Below are 13977 nucleotides of genomic sequence, written 5' to 3'. Positions count from 1 at the left end.
AGGAGGCTGAGGCAGAGAATTGCTTAAAACCCAGGAGGCGGAGGATGCAGTGAGCCAAGATTGCACTACTGCACTCCAGCCTGGACGACAGAGCGAAACTGCATCTCAAAAAAAAAAAAAAAAAAAAAAAATTAGTACAACCCGTATGGAAAATAATGTGAAAATTTCTCAAGGCATGAAAAGTAGATCTACCATTTGATCCATTTGATCCAGCAATTCCACTACTGGGTATTTGCCCAAATGAACGTAAGTCATTAAAAAGACATCCACGTGCGTACGTATATTGCAGCACAATTCACAATTGCATAGATATGCAATCAACCTAAGTGCCCATCAACTGATGAGTGATAAAGAAAATGTGGTACATATATACAATGGAATACTACTCAGCCATAAAAAGAAGGAAATAATGTCCTTGTAGCAACTTGGATGGAGCCGGAGGCCATTATTCTAAGTGAAGCAACTCAGGAATGGAACATCAAATACCACATGTTCTCACTTATAAATGGAAGGTAAGCTATGGTTATGCAAAGGCATACAGAGGGGTATAATGTACTTTGGGGACTCAGAAAGGAGAGGGTGAGAGTGGGCAGAGGAATAAAAAGCTACATATTGGGTACAACATACACTATTCAGGTGACGGGTGCGCTAAAATCTTAGACTTCACCACTACACAATTCATCCACGTAACCAAAAACTATTTGCACTATAAAAACTACTAAAATGAATATATATATATATATATTTTGCACTATTTTATAGTGCAAAAACTATTTGCACTATAAAAACTACTAAAATGAATATATATATATATATATATTTCTATGCATATACAAAATAAAGTGTGTCTCTTGTGGACAGCAAAAAAAATTCTATTTATAAAAAGTTCAAGAACAGGCAAAACTAATCTTTTGTGTTAAAAATCATAACGGTGGTTAACCATGGAGGTGGAGACTGGCTGAAAGTGGGGAAAATAGGAACTTTCTGATGTTGCCGAAATGTTTTATGTCCAGATTGTGGTGGTGGTGATGTGAGTGGGTACATTTATTATACGTATCTAATTGTATATTTTTCTGTACATTCTTGTATGCACATTTTAACTCAATAATAATAATCATTAAAAATATTATTGGAATGAATATAAAGATGACAGTATAAAGTTTACATTTTTGCAATCTAAGTTTATTTTAGAAAGTAAATCTATTATGAATATTATTGCATAAAAAAGTGTAAGCCCTCAAAAAAGAAATAAAGGACTGTCCTTCCTGAAAGGACAGCTGGTAGCTTTTCACCAATATCTATTTACATCTTTTGTGCCTGAGGAAAATCATTAATAATTGACAATCGATAAATCTATGGCATGCATTACACAGAATCACCCAGGTAAAAAGCAGCTTTATAGCAAATGATCACAAATTAATTGTAACTTGAGTATCTACTCCGATCATTTTCCATTTGTGGCAAATATTTAAAATCACTGTTTTTTTCTGCATGTCTTTAAGAATTATGGCATCTCCCTTCCAATGACCTCTTAAATAGGCCTCTTATTGAATCTCTGTTTGAGATGCTCTGGAAGATCTTTGAGTGCTCCCCTTACTTTCCCCCACATGCATTTTTTTGTACACCATGTAGCCTATATATGAAGTCATATTATTCTAAATATGTCTTTCCTATGTAGCAAAAGGCCACCCAACTATTTTCAAGAACTGCAGTAATAGGAAGACAGACTTATTACATACAGACTATAGATGCACAGACATACACAAGCCTATATATGTTAAATACTACAATGATGTTGTCTTCATTTTTTTACAAAATGGTGAAGACTTTGTCATCAACAGGAGGCAAGTGGTCTGCGGATTCACAGGAACTAATGCTTTTCAATGGGGTAAAACTGCTCTGGTGATCTGCATGGTTCTTCCAGCAACACATACTCTCTGTGAACGCAAGAACTCTTCTCTCTTATACAACTACATCCAATAACTTTGATTTAGCACTGTTAGAAACATTCCCCACACTGGCGTTTTAAACATATTAGAATCAGGTGAGGAGCTTTTAAAACGTATTACTGTCTGGTTTCTACCTCAGACCAATTGAGTTAGAATCTTGGGAAGTGAAATCCAAGCAATTTTTAAGAATTCCTTTAAACTTTTTTCTCTTGAATTAAAAAAAAGCAACACTTCATTGCATTATTATTTTAGTATTTCCTCCAAGTATTACAGTTCATATGCATAACTTTACAAAGTCGATTTAGAGTTAATGTTGTATCACTTTATACAAAATGCAAGACCCTGCAATTGTATAGTCATATAATCCCCACCCCATACTTTATGCTGTAGATATCATATATGTATTATACCTACATTTACCATACCACAATACAGTTTTATAATTAATATTAATTTTAAAGTAAGAAAAACTAATTGTTTATCTTTAGCTACCTATTTATCTTTTCTGGTGCACTTTTTTTTTTTTTTTTCTGAGACAGAGTTTCGCTCTGTTGCCCAGGCTGGAGTGCAGTGGTGCGATCTCGGCTCACTGCAACCTCTGCCTCCTGGACTCAAGCAATTCTCATGCCTCAGCCTCCCGAGTAGCTGGGACTACAGGCGCATCACCATACCCAGCTAATGTTTTGTATTTTAGTAGAGACGAGGTTTCACCATGTTTCCCAGGGCAGTCTCGAACTGCTGAGCTCAGGTTATCTGCCCTCCTCAGCCTCCCAAAGTGCTGGGATTACAGGTGTAAGCCACTGCACCCGACCATTATTTCTTGTAATATCGGTTTGTTTGGGATAAATTCTCTTAGTTTTGTTTGTCCTTATTTCAGTTTTATTATGGAAAGATAGTTCGACCAGATATAGAATTCTAGATTGACAGTTTTTCCTTTCAGCATTTTAAAGCGATTATTTTACTGTCTGCTTGTGCCTATTGTTACTGAAAAGTATGCTGTCACCCGTATTCATGCTTTACTATATTGGATCACTTTTTTTCTTTTTCTTTTTTTATTATACTTTAAGTTTTGAGATACACGTGTAGAATGTGCAGGTTGGTTACACAGGTATACATGTGCCATGGTGGTTTGGTGCACCCATCAACCTGTCATCTACATTAGGTATTTCTCCTAATGCTATGCCTCCCCTAGCCCCCAACCCCTGACAGGCCCTGGTGTGTGATGTTCCCCTCCCTTTATCCATGTGTTCTCCCTGTTCAACTCCCACTTATGAGTGAGAACATGCGGTGTTTGGTTTTCTGTTCCTGTGTTAGTTTGCTGAGAATGATGGTTTCCAGTTTCATCCATGTCCCTGGAAAGGATATGAACTCATCATTTTTTATGGCTGCATAGTATTCCATGGTGTATATGTGCAACATTTTCTTTATCCAGTCTATCATTGATGGGCATTTGGGTTGGTTCCAAGTCTTTGCTATTGTGAATAGTGCTGCAATAAACATATGTGTGCATGTGTCTTTATCGTAGAATGATTTATAATCCTTTGGGCATATGCCCAGTAATGGGATTACTGAGTCAAATGGTATTTCTGGTTCTAGATCCTTGAGGAATCGCCACACTGTCTTCACAATGGTTGAACTAATTTGCACTCCACCAACAGTGTAAAAGTGTTCCTATTTCTCCACATCCTCTCCAGCACCTGTTGTTTCCTGACTTTTTAATGATCGCCATTCTAACTGGAGTGAGATGGTATCTCATTGTGGTTTTGATTTGCATTTCTTTAATGACCAGTGATGATAAGCTTTGTTTCATGTGTTTGTTGGCCGCATAAATGTCTTCTTTTGAAGACAGTGTCTGTTTTTTGAGAAGTGTCTGTTTATATACTTTGCCCACTTTTTGATGGGGTTGTTTTTTTCTTGTAAGTTTAAGTTCCTTGTACATTCTGGATATTAGCGCCTTGTCAGATGGATAGATTGCAAACATTTTCTCCCATTCTGTAGGTTGCCTGTTCACTCTGCTGGTAGTTTCTTTTGCTGTGCAGAAGCTCTTTGGTTTAATTAGATCCCACTTGTCAATTTTGGCTTTTGTTGCCATTGCTTTTGGTGTTTTAGTCATGAACTCTTTGCCCATGCCTCTGTCCTGAATGGTATTGTCTAGGTTTTCTTCTAGCGTTTTTATGGTTTTAGGTATTACGTTTAAGTATTTAATCCATCTTGAGTTAATTTTTGTGTAAGGTATAAGGAAGGGGTCCAATTTCAGTTTTCTGCATATGGCTAGCCAGTTTTCCCAACACTATTTACCAAATAGGGAATCCTTTCCCCATTGCTTATTTTTGTCAGGTTTGTCAAAGATTAGATGGTTGTAGATGTGTTGGGTTATTTCTGAGGCCTCTGTTCTGTTCCATTGGTCTATCTCTCTGTTTTGGTACTAGTATCATGCTGTTTTGGTTACTGTAGCCTTGCAGTATAGTTTGAAGTCAGGTAGCATGATGTCTCCAGCTTTGTTCTTTTGGCTTAGGATTGTCTTGGTTATATGGGCTCTTTTTTGGTTCCATATGAAATTTAAAGTGGTTTTTTCTAATTCTGTGAAGAAAGTCAATGGTAGCTGGATGGGGATAGCATTGAATCTATAAATTGCTTTGGGCAGTATGGCCATTTTCATCATATTGATTCTTCCTATCCATGAGCATGGAACGTTTTTCTATTTGTTTGTGTCATCTCTTATTTCCTTGAGCAGTGGTTTGACTTCTCCTTGAAGAGGTCTTTCACATCCCTTGTTAGTTGTATTCCTAGGTATTTTATTTTCTTTGTAGCAATTGTGAATGGCAGTTCACTCATGATTTGGCTCTCTGTTTTGTCTATTACTGGTGTATAGGAATGCTTGGGAGTTTTGCACATTGATTTTGCATCCTGAGACTTTGCTGAAGCTTCTTATCAGCTTAAGGAGATTTTGGGTTGAGATGACGGGATTTTCTAAATATACAATCATGTCATCTGCAAACAGAAACAATTTGGCTTCCTCTCTTCCTATTTGAATACCCTTTATTTCTTTCTTTTGCCTGATTGCCCTGGCCAGAACTTCCAATACTATGTTGAACAGGAGTGGTGAGAAAGGGCATCCTTGTCATGTGCCAGTTTTCAAAGGGAATGCTTCCAGCTTTCACCCATTCAATATGATATTGGCTGTGGGTTTGTCATAAATAGCTCTTATTATTTTGAGATACATTCCATCAATACCTAGTTTGAGAGTTTTTAGTATGAAGGGTGCTGAATTTTATTGAAGGCCTTTTCTGCATCTACTGAGATAATCATGTGGTTTTTCTCATTGGTTCGGTTTATGTGATGGGTTACATTTATTGATTTGTGTATGTTGAACCAGCCTTACATCTAGGGGTGAAGCTCACTTGATCATGGTGCATAAGCTTTTTGATGTGCTGCTGGATTCGGTTTGCCAGTATTTTATTGAGGATTTTTGCATCGATGTTCATCAGGGATATTGGCCTGAAATTTTCTTTTTTTGTTGTGTCTCTGCCAGGTTTTGGTGTTAGGATGACGCTGGCCTCATAAAATGAGTTAGGGAGGAGTCCCTCTTTTTCTGTTGTTTGGAATAGTTTCAGAAGGAATGGTACCAGCTCCTTTTTGTACCTATGGTAGGATTCGGCTATGAATCTGTCTGGTCCTGGGCTTTTGGAGGTTGCTAGGCTATTAATTACTGCCTCAATTTCAGAACTTGTTATTGGTCTATTCAGGGATTCAACTTCTTCCTGGTTTAGTCTTGGGAGGGTGTATGTGTCCAGGAATTTATCCATGTCTTCTAGATTTTCTAGTTTATTTGCGTGGAAGTGTTTATAGTATTCTCTGATGGTAGTTTGTATTTCTGTGGGGTCAGTGGTAATATCCCCTATACCATTTTTTATTGTGTCTATTTAATTCTCTCTTTTCTTCTTTATTAGTGCACTTAACATTTTTCCCTTCATTTCACTTTGGTGAATCTGATTACGTGTCTTGGAGTTGCTCTTCTTGAAGAGTATCGTAGTGGTGTTCTCAGTATTTCCTGAATTTGAATGTTGGTCTCTTGCCAGGTTGGGGAAGTTCTCCTGGATAATATCTTCAAGTGTGTTTTCCAACTTGGTTTTATTCTCTCCGTCACTTTCAGGTACACCAATCAAACATAGATTTGGTCTTTTCACATAGTCTGATATTTCTTGGAGTCTTCGTTCATTCCTTTTCATTCTTTTTTTTTCTCTAATCTTGTCTTCACACTTTATTTCATTAAGTTGATCTTCAATCTCTGATATTCTTTTTTCCACTTGATCGATTCAGCTATTGATACTTGTGTATGCCTCACGAAATTCTCCTGCTGTGTTTTTCAGCTCATCGGGTTATTTATGTTCTTCTCTAAACTGGTTATTCTAGTTAGCAATTCCTCTAACCTTTTCCCAAGGTTCTTAGCTTTCTTGCATTGGGTTAGAACATGCTCCTTTACAGAACAAGCTCAGAGGAGTTTGTTATTGCCCACCTTCTGAAGCCTACTTCTGTCAATTCATCAAACTTATTCTCTGTCCAGTTTTGTTCCCTTGCTGGTGAGGAGTTGTGATCCTTTGCAGAAGAAGAGGTGTTCTGGTTTTTGGAATTTTCAGCCTTTTTGCTCTGGTTTTTCCTCATCTTCGTGGATTTATCTACCTTTGGTCTTCTATGTTGGTGACCTTTGGATGGGGTTTCTGTGTGGACAGGCTTTTTGTTGATGTTGATGTTATTCTTTTATTTTTGTTAGTTTTCCTTCTAACAGTCAGGCCCCTATTCTATAGGTCTGCTGGAGTTTGATGGAGGTCTACTCCAGACCCTATTTGCCTGGGTATCACCAGCAGAGGCTGCAGAACAGCAAAGGTTGCTGCCTGTTCCTTCCTCTGGAAGCTTCATTCCAGAGGGGCACTTGCCAGATGCCAGCCTGAGCTGTCCTGTATGAGGTATCTGTCGGCCCCTGCTGGGAGGTGTCTCCCAGTCAGGAGGCATGGGAATCAGGGACCCACTTGAAGAGGCAGTCTTTCCCTTAGCAGAGCTCAAGTGCTCTGCTGGGAGATCTGCTGCTCTCTTCAGAGCCAGCAGGCAGCAACATTTAAGTATGCTGAAGCTGTGTCCACTGCCGTCCCTTCCCCCAGGTGCTCTGTCTGAGGCAGATGGGAATTTTATCTATAAGCCCCTGACTGGGGCTTCTGACTTTCTTTCAGAGATGCCCTGCCCAGAGAGGAGGAATCTAGAGAGGCAGTCTGGCTAAAGCAGCTTTGCTGCATTGTGGTGAGCTCTGCCCAGTTCAAACTTCCTGGTAGCTGTTTACACTGTGAGGGGAAAACTGCCTACTGAAGCCTCAGTAATGGGGGACGTCCCTCCCTCCAGCAAGCTAGAGTTTCCCAGTTCGACTTCAGACTGCTGTGCTGGCTGCAAGAATTTCGAGTCAGTGGATCTTAGCTTGCTGGGCTCCATGGGAGTGGGATCCGCTGAGCTAGACCACTTGGCTCCCTGGCTTCAGCCTCCTTTCCAGGGGAGTGAACAGTTCTCTCTCGTTGACATTCCAGGCACCACTGGAGTATGAAAAAAAAAAAACTCCCACAGCTAGCTTGGTTGGTGTCTGCCTAAATGGCCACTCATTTTTTTGCTTGAAACCCAGGGCCCTGGTGGTGTAGGCACCCAAGAGAATCTCCTGGTCTGTAAGTTGCAAAGATTGTGGGAAAAGCACAGTATCTGGACCAGAATGCACTATTCCTCATGGCACAGTCCCTCATGGCACAGTCCCTCACGGCACAGTCCCTCGCAGCTTCCCTTGGTTAGGGGATCATCATGTCTTTTTCTTTGGCTACTTTTTTTTTTTTAAAGGTGGTATGGTTGTTTTATTCATTTGTACTTAAACCAAGCAAACTAGTACTGATGTCATTATGATGCAGCAAATAGAAGACTACTGTCTATAAATATTAGCATAATCAACCAATTAGGGGCTATAGTAAAACACAGAGCCAGAGGGGCTGACGAAATTAATGAAGCATGTTACAGCTTAATCCTTTACCTTAATAATTGGGTTTTTAACAATAAGTAAGTCCAGGCATGGTGGCTCAGGCCTGTAATCCAAGCACTTTGGGAGGCGGAGGCGGGTGGATCTCAAGGTCAGGAGTTTAAGACCAGTCTGGCCAACATAGTGAAACCCAGTCTCTACTGAAAATACAACAAAATAGCTGGGTGTGGTGGTGTGCGCCTGTAATCCCAGCTACTTGGGAGGCTGAGGCAGGAGAATCACGTCAACCTGGGAGGCGGAGGTTGCAGTGAGCCGAGATTATGCCACTGCACTCTAGCCCGGGCGGCAGTGTGAGACTCCGTCTCTAAATAAATAAATTAATTAAATAAATAAATATAAAAATAAGTAAAGCCCCCCAATCACAGAAAATAGGAATATACCTTCACCACACCAATTTGTACTTTTACTTCCTATTCTTGAGGCTAGGTTCTAAATCCTAAAGATATTCAAACTAGTATTATATCTACTTATCTATAGCCAGAGACAGCTTCTATCATGTTGTCCTTAGCAGCCAAGGTTATTAAAACCTTTTTTCTCCAGAAAGATCCCATAGGAAAAAAAGAAACCTCTCTGATTTGGCTCCAATCATACCCCACCCTCCACAACATCAACTTGATAGGCATAAAGGAAACAAAGATATGAAGGCAGAACACATGGTTTCCAAATAAGAAAAATCCTATGAGGGAGGCAGGAGGGGAGAGGAATGATTCAGCCAGTGCCCAGACTGAAATTAAGTAATATCAGTTTCACTCATCTTTACATATCTTCAGGCTGCATGTTCTTGGAATAGGTTAGGAATAAATTCATGGTTTGTGGAGTACTAAAATACCTAGTGGTCTCCTGTATTTCACTGTAGCTTTCCTCAGCAGTTTCCAAGGCAGCCTCCAAGTAACTGAGAGAAGAATTTTGCTGGAACTGCATGCAGGACTTGCAGAGATTCCTCTCCATAGCTATAGAAGGGATTGTTTCAGGCCTGAATGTTCCAGGATTGGGTGCACCAGGTCTGAGTGTTCCAGGAATGGCTACTCTAGGACTGGCTATTCCAGGTCTGGTGCTCCAGGCTGAATTGCTCCAGGTTTAGTTGCTCCGCATTGAAAGTTCCCAGACGTGCTCGCCAAGCATCCTTGGGGGCAGGAAGAATAGAGGCGGGTAGGTAGGTGCTCAGGCCTTTGGAGTCACAGCACTCTTTGGGCAGTTGTTTTTCTGCCACCTCTTATATTTTATTCTCTGGTTCTGGAACCAAGTCTTAACCTATTTGTAGCTAAGATTCAGGATGCTGTAAAGTTCTTGCATCTGCTAGAGACTGAGGTATTTCTGTCTCTGAAATCTATCACTGAGTACACATAGCTGGGTGGAAGAGAACACAGCTCTGGTCATCTGTTTCTTCACCAGGACTTTGTCTTCCTTTTTTGCAGTGCTCTTCTCTGCAGAAGTGAGTTGTCTCCCTTTGGGACTAGTGAAAGAATTAGGGCTGTCCAGACTCTGTGTGAGGCATCTCAGCAGAAGATATATGCAAGGATGGATAGTTTGTTTCAGGCCCACAAACCACAGACATTGGTGAAGAGTCTTTACAGTTGGATGCTTCAGAGTAAGGCAGGCTTTGGGGACAAGCTGGATGCACACTCATGTTATTATTGAAAAAGGGGAGGAAAAAACTTAAGAGCTGGACTGTAAAAAAGGCTAACGCTTTAAGACTTTTTTTTCTGGAAGATGTCAGAGGAATATGACCTCCAGAAGTGAAAGTATGAAGAAGTTGGGATGAAGTGAGTTCCCCCACAGTAACAGAAGGCAACCAGCTCAGTTCAGCCCTTTGGCTGCTTTTAAGTTTCTCTTCATCTTTGGTTTTCAGCAATTTGATTATAGTATTTTCAGGTGAGATTTTCTTTTTTTTGAAGATAGCGTCTCACTCTGTCACCCAGGCCAGAGTGCAGTGGTGCGATTCTGGCTCACTGCAACCTCTGCCTCCTGGGTTCAAGCGATTCTCCTGCCTGAGCCTCCTGCGTAGCTGGGATTACAGGTGCACACCACCACGCCCAGTTACTTTTGTATTTTTAGTAGAGACAGGGTTTCACCATGTTAGCCAGGCTGATCTCCAACTCCAGACATCAGGTGGTCTGCCCGCCGTGGCCTCCCAAAGTGCAGGATTACAGGCATGAGCCACCACGCTAGGCCAAGATTTTCTTTGTATTTATCTTATTGGAGTTCATTACGTTTCTTGAATATTTAAACGTATGTCTTTCACCAAGTTTGGGCAATTTTTGGCCATCATTTTCTTAATTATTTTTCTGCCCCATTCTCTCTCTCCTATCTTTGTAATTACAAACAGTTTGGTCTTTCAATATTGTCCTACAAATCAGTAAGACTCATTTTTTTCTTAGTATATTCGCTTCTTTTTTTAAGATTGCTTAATTTTTATTGATCTATCTTCAAGTTCACTGACTCTTCTTTATCTCCAATCTGCTGATAAGCCCTTCTAGTGAATCTTTAGATACTGTATTTTTCAGTTCTAGAACTTCCATTTAGTTCTTTTTATAGAGTTTCTATTTTTCTGCAAAACATCCTATCTGTTTATTCATTATGAACATATTTTTCTTTGCATCATTAAGCAGAGTTAAAAGACTTGCTTTAAATTCCTTGTCTGCTCATTAAAATCTGGAACAACAATGATGGTTGTTCTCCATTGTTACTTTTTCTCTTGAGTATGGAACACAGTTCACTGTTTGTCCTCATGTCTAGCAATAGTTGGGAATATCTTAAACATTGAAAATGATGTGTTGTAGAGATTCTGGATTCTGTTATGTTATGCTGAAGACTATTCAATTTTTGTTTTAGCAGGCAGATATCTTGGCTGAACCCAAACTCCAAATTATGTTTTGCCTGCATAGGCAGGCAGCAGCTAAATCGCTGATGAACTATTTTAGCCTTAGCTTGGTTGCCTGAAGTTTTCCCCATCTATGTTTAGGTTAGGGGTTAGTCAGAGATTTTGGCAGTTTATATGTAGAGGTTAGGCCTTCCCTTATATGATTTTCTCTGTTTTGGAACATCTCTTCCTTTTTTCTTTTTTTTTTTTTTTTTTTGAGAAGAAGTCTCACTCTGTCACCCGGGCTGGAGTGCAATGGCACAATCTTGGCTCACTGCAAGCTCTGCCTCCTGGGTTCAAGTGATTCTCCTGTCTCAGCCTCCTGAGTAGCTGGGACTATAGGCATGCACCACCACACCCGGGTAATTTTTTGTATTTTTAGTAGAGATGGGTTTCACCATGTTGGCCAAGCCAGTCTTGAACTCCGTACCTCAACTGGTCCACCTGCCTTGGCCTCCCAAAGTGCTGGGATTACAGGCGTGAGCTACTGTGCCCAGCCTGAAACATCTCTTCTGACTTACAGCCATTGCCCTAAATGCTGTCCTTTGATTCTTCAAAAAGTAAGAATGCAGATTTCTTTTCAGTCTTCATCCTCTTTGAAGAACTGAGTAGGCCCTGTTATAAAAGTGGAAACTCATCCAGTGTTACTCTCACAGTCTTCTAAGGGCTGATTACACTACAATTTCTGCCTCCTTGGTCACTCTTCAATTCCTCCAGATAGTTGCTTTTATATTTTGTTCAGAATTTATAAATGTTATCTACTGGAGGGCTGATCCAATAGGAGCTACTATGCCATTTTCAAAAGCCATTGCTACTTCGAAAGGCTTTCTAGATGGTTGAGTACTGCTCTATCAATCTCAATGATGTGAGAAGTACTTAGGCCATCTCAATCATCCTTATCCTTCTAAGTTAATCTAAGACAATGGTAGCCATGCACTGACCACTAAGAAAGCATATATCTTAAGCCACTCATTCAACTATTATAACCTGGGACTTGGTATCTAGTGATTTCAAATCTAGTGATCATCACTGGGCTTTCATATTTTCCCCCAAGCAGCCAATTCACTCTATTGAACTAATAATTTGACTCACTGGGTGGAATAGCCACTCAATCTTAAGCTCTATTCTGGCTGGTGATTGGAACCCTCCTACTCTTGGACAGAATTTCAAGTTGCCCACTGCCTACCTGTAGTGGATTCACAAGTATTATCTGACTCTCTATCTACTTGTTTTTAAATCTTGTGCTAACAATAGCTGCCCTTGATTACAGATAAACTGTAATATTTATGCAGCTCAACGTCCCCTCCTGCTGAACCTCTGTAACCAGCTTCTCTTAGAGCTTTCCTTGTCCAAATAGATGAGACCAGTACCAAGCTTCTGTCTTTTCTCACTGAGTTAAATGCTATATCTCATTAATAGATTCCAAAGTTGGAACAATAAAAGATTTTAGAGAAGTAGTGGTCTTTTTAAACATCTCCGCAAAACTGAAAAATAGAAAACAAAATGATCCAAGGCTGTTAGATATTAAACTGTGTCCAGAACAAATTCTGACACTACAAGAATTCATTGTTTCATTCCTTGAAGATATTTATTTAGTACCTATTTCGTGCAAGGCATTGTAGGAAGATACAAAGATAAATTTGATAGGATTCTGTATTCTAGAAACTCATAGAATAACAGGGGTAAATTTGTTCATGAATAATTATGGGATAAAAGGGGTTAAGATTCATAAGTAAGGGTCCAATGTTATTCCTAGAATTGTTACCTAAGTGTTTGGTTGACATTTCTTAATTTTAACTTCAATCTGTTTTAATACATTTTTTTTTTTTTTTTACATGCTCAAGGGCCTTATCATTTTTTGATCTAAGTCAGGACTCTTTAGACTATGTGTTCTTTAACATAATCAAAAGTTTTAGAGTCCTTTCAAATCTATTAAATTAGATAACTCCTGTAAGTACCTAAGTATTGCCACAAATTTAAAAAATAGGAAACAGAAGTCTGGAGTGTTTAAACTTAATACTTGCCTAAAATCACTCTGTTAGAAAGAAGCAGAGCCTAAATCATGACTCTAGGTCTTCTGATTTTTATCAGCCCAATGCTTTTGCTAATGTTATACCTGATATACATCAGAGAAAAGAAAGAGATGCATGGAGAAAGTTATAAAGAAGGTAAAATGTACCAATTTTGTCAAGAGGTATGAGGAAGTAGGAAAGGTATATGAATTTGGTCATCATAAGGGCAGTGGTGAGTTAGCTGCAAATCTCTTTCATTTAGTCCAATTAATCAATATTCAAGTTTTAAATCTAACTCTTCAGTAAATATTCAAATTTATTTATTGTCCTCCATGTAGGACAGACACTTCATAGTCTGATCCCACTTTACTTGTCCAATATCATCTCTCCATATTTTCTACCTCATAGTCAATAATCCATACATAATGAGCTATAGTTACATGTTGCTTAACAGTGGGAACATGTTCTGCAAAATGTGTCATTAGGTGATTTTGTCATTTTGTGAACATCATAGTATACACAAACCCAGATGTTACAACTTATTACACACCTAGGCTATATGGTATAACCTGTTGCTCCTAGACTACAAACCTGTACAGTATATTACTGTATTGAATACTCTAGGTAAATATAACATAATGGTAAGTATTCATGAATCTAAACATATCTAAACATAGAAAAAGTACAGTAAAAACATGCTATGAAAGATAAAAAATAGGCTGGGTGTGATGGCTCATGGGACCACCATTGTATATGTGGTCTGAAGTTACACAAAATGTCATTATGTGGCACGTGACTGTACATATTCTTTCCCTCCTTGAGAATACTCCAAGAGAATGGAGAGAATGGGCTTCCCATCTCTTTTCTCCTCTCTACTTAGCATAGTTGCTATCTATTGAAGGAAGCCATTCTTGACTACAACACCCCAGGATGGCTTAAATGCCCCTCTTACATTTTTCCCACGATATACCTAAGCTTACTCCTTTTCTAGCATTTAATACAGAAATATTATATGTTAATTACCAATTTAGCTTCTTTGAGGGCAGGATAGTCCCTGTCATGGTTGTGTTTCCATAACTTAGCACAGTGGCTTTT

The 13977-nt window shown here is 39.3% G+C and overlaps 1 protein-coding gene and 1 pseudogene across 9 annotated transcripts in view; both read right to left on the bottom strand.

The window, feature by feature from the left end:
* LOC105480968 (inversin) overlaps window positions 1-13977 on the bottom strand; it is a 321354-nt gene that overhangs the window by 156779 nt on the left and 150598 nt on the right. The gene's annotated exons all lie outside the window — the stretch shown is intronic.
* Window positions 810-13977, bottom strand: part of LOC139358177 (homeobox protein NANOG pseudogene) — a 49666-nt pseudogene continuing 36498 nt past the window's right edge.

The sequence above is a fragment of the Macaca nemestrina genome, chromosome 14 (assembly GCF_043159975.1).
Source record: "Macaca nemestrina isolate mMacNem1 chromosome 14, mMacNem.hap1, whole genome shotgun sequence".
Taxonomy (NCBI): Eukaryota; Metazoa; Chordata; class Mammalia; order Primates; family Cercopithecidae; genus Macaca; species Macaca nemestrina.
This window is presented reverse-complemented; position numbering and strand designations above follow the sequence as displayed.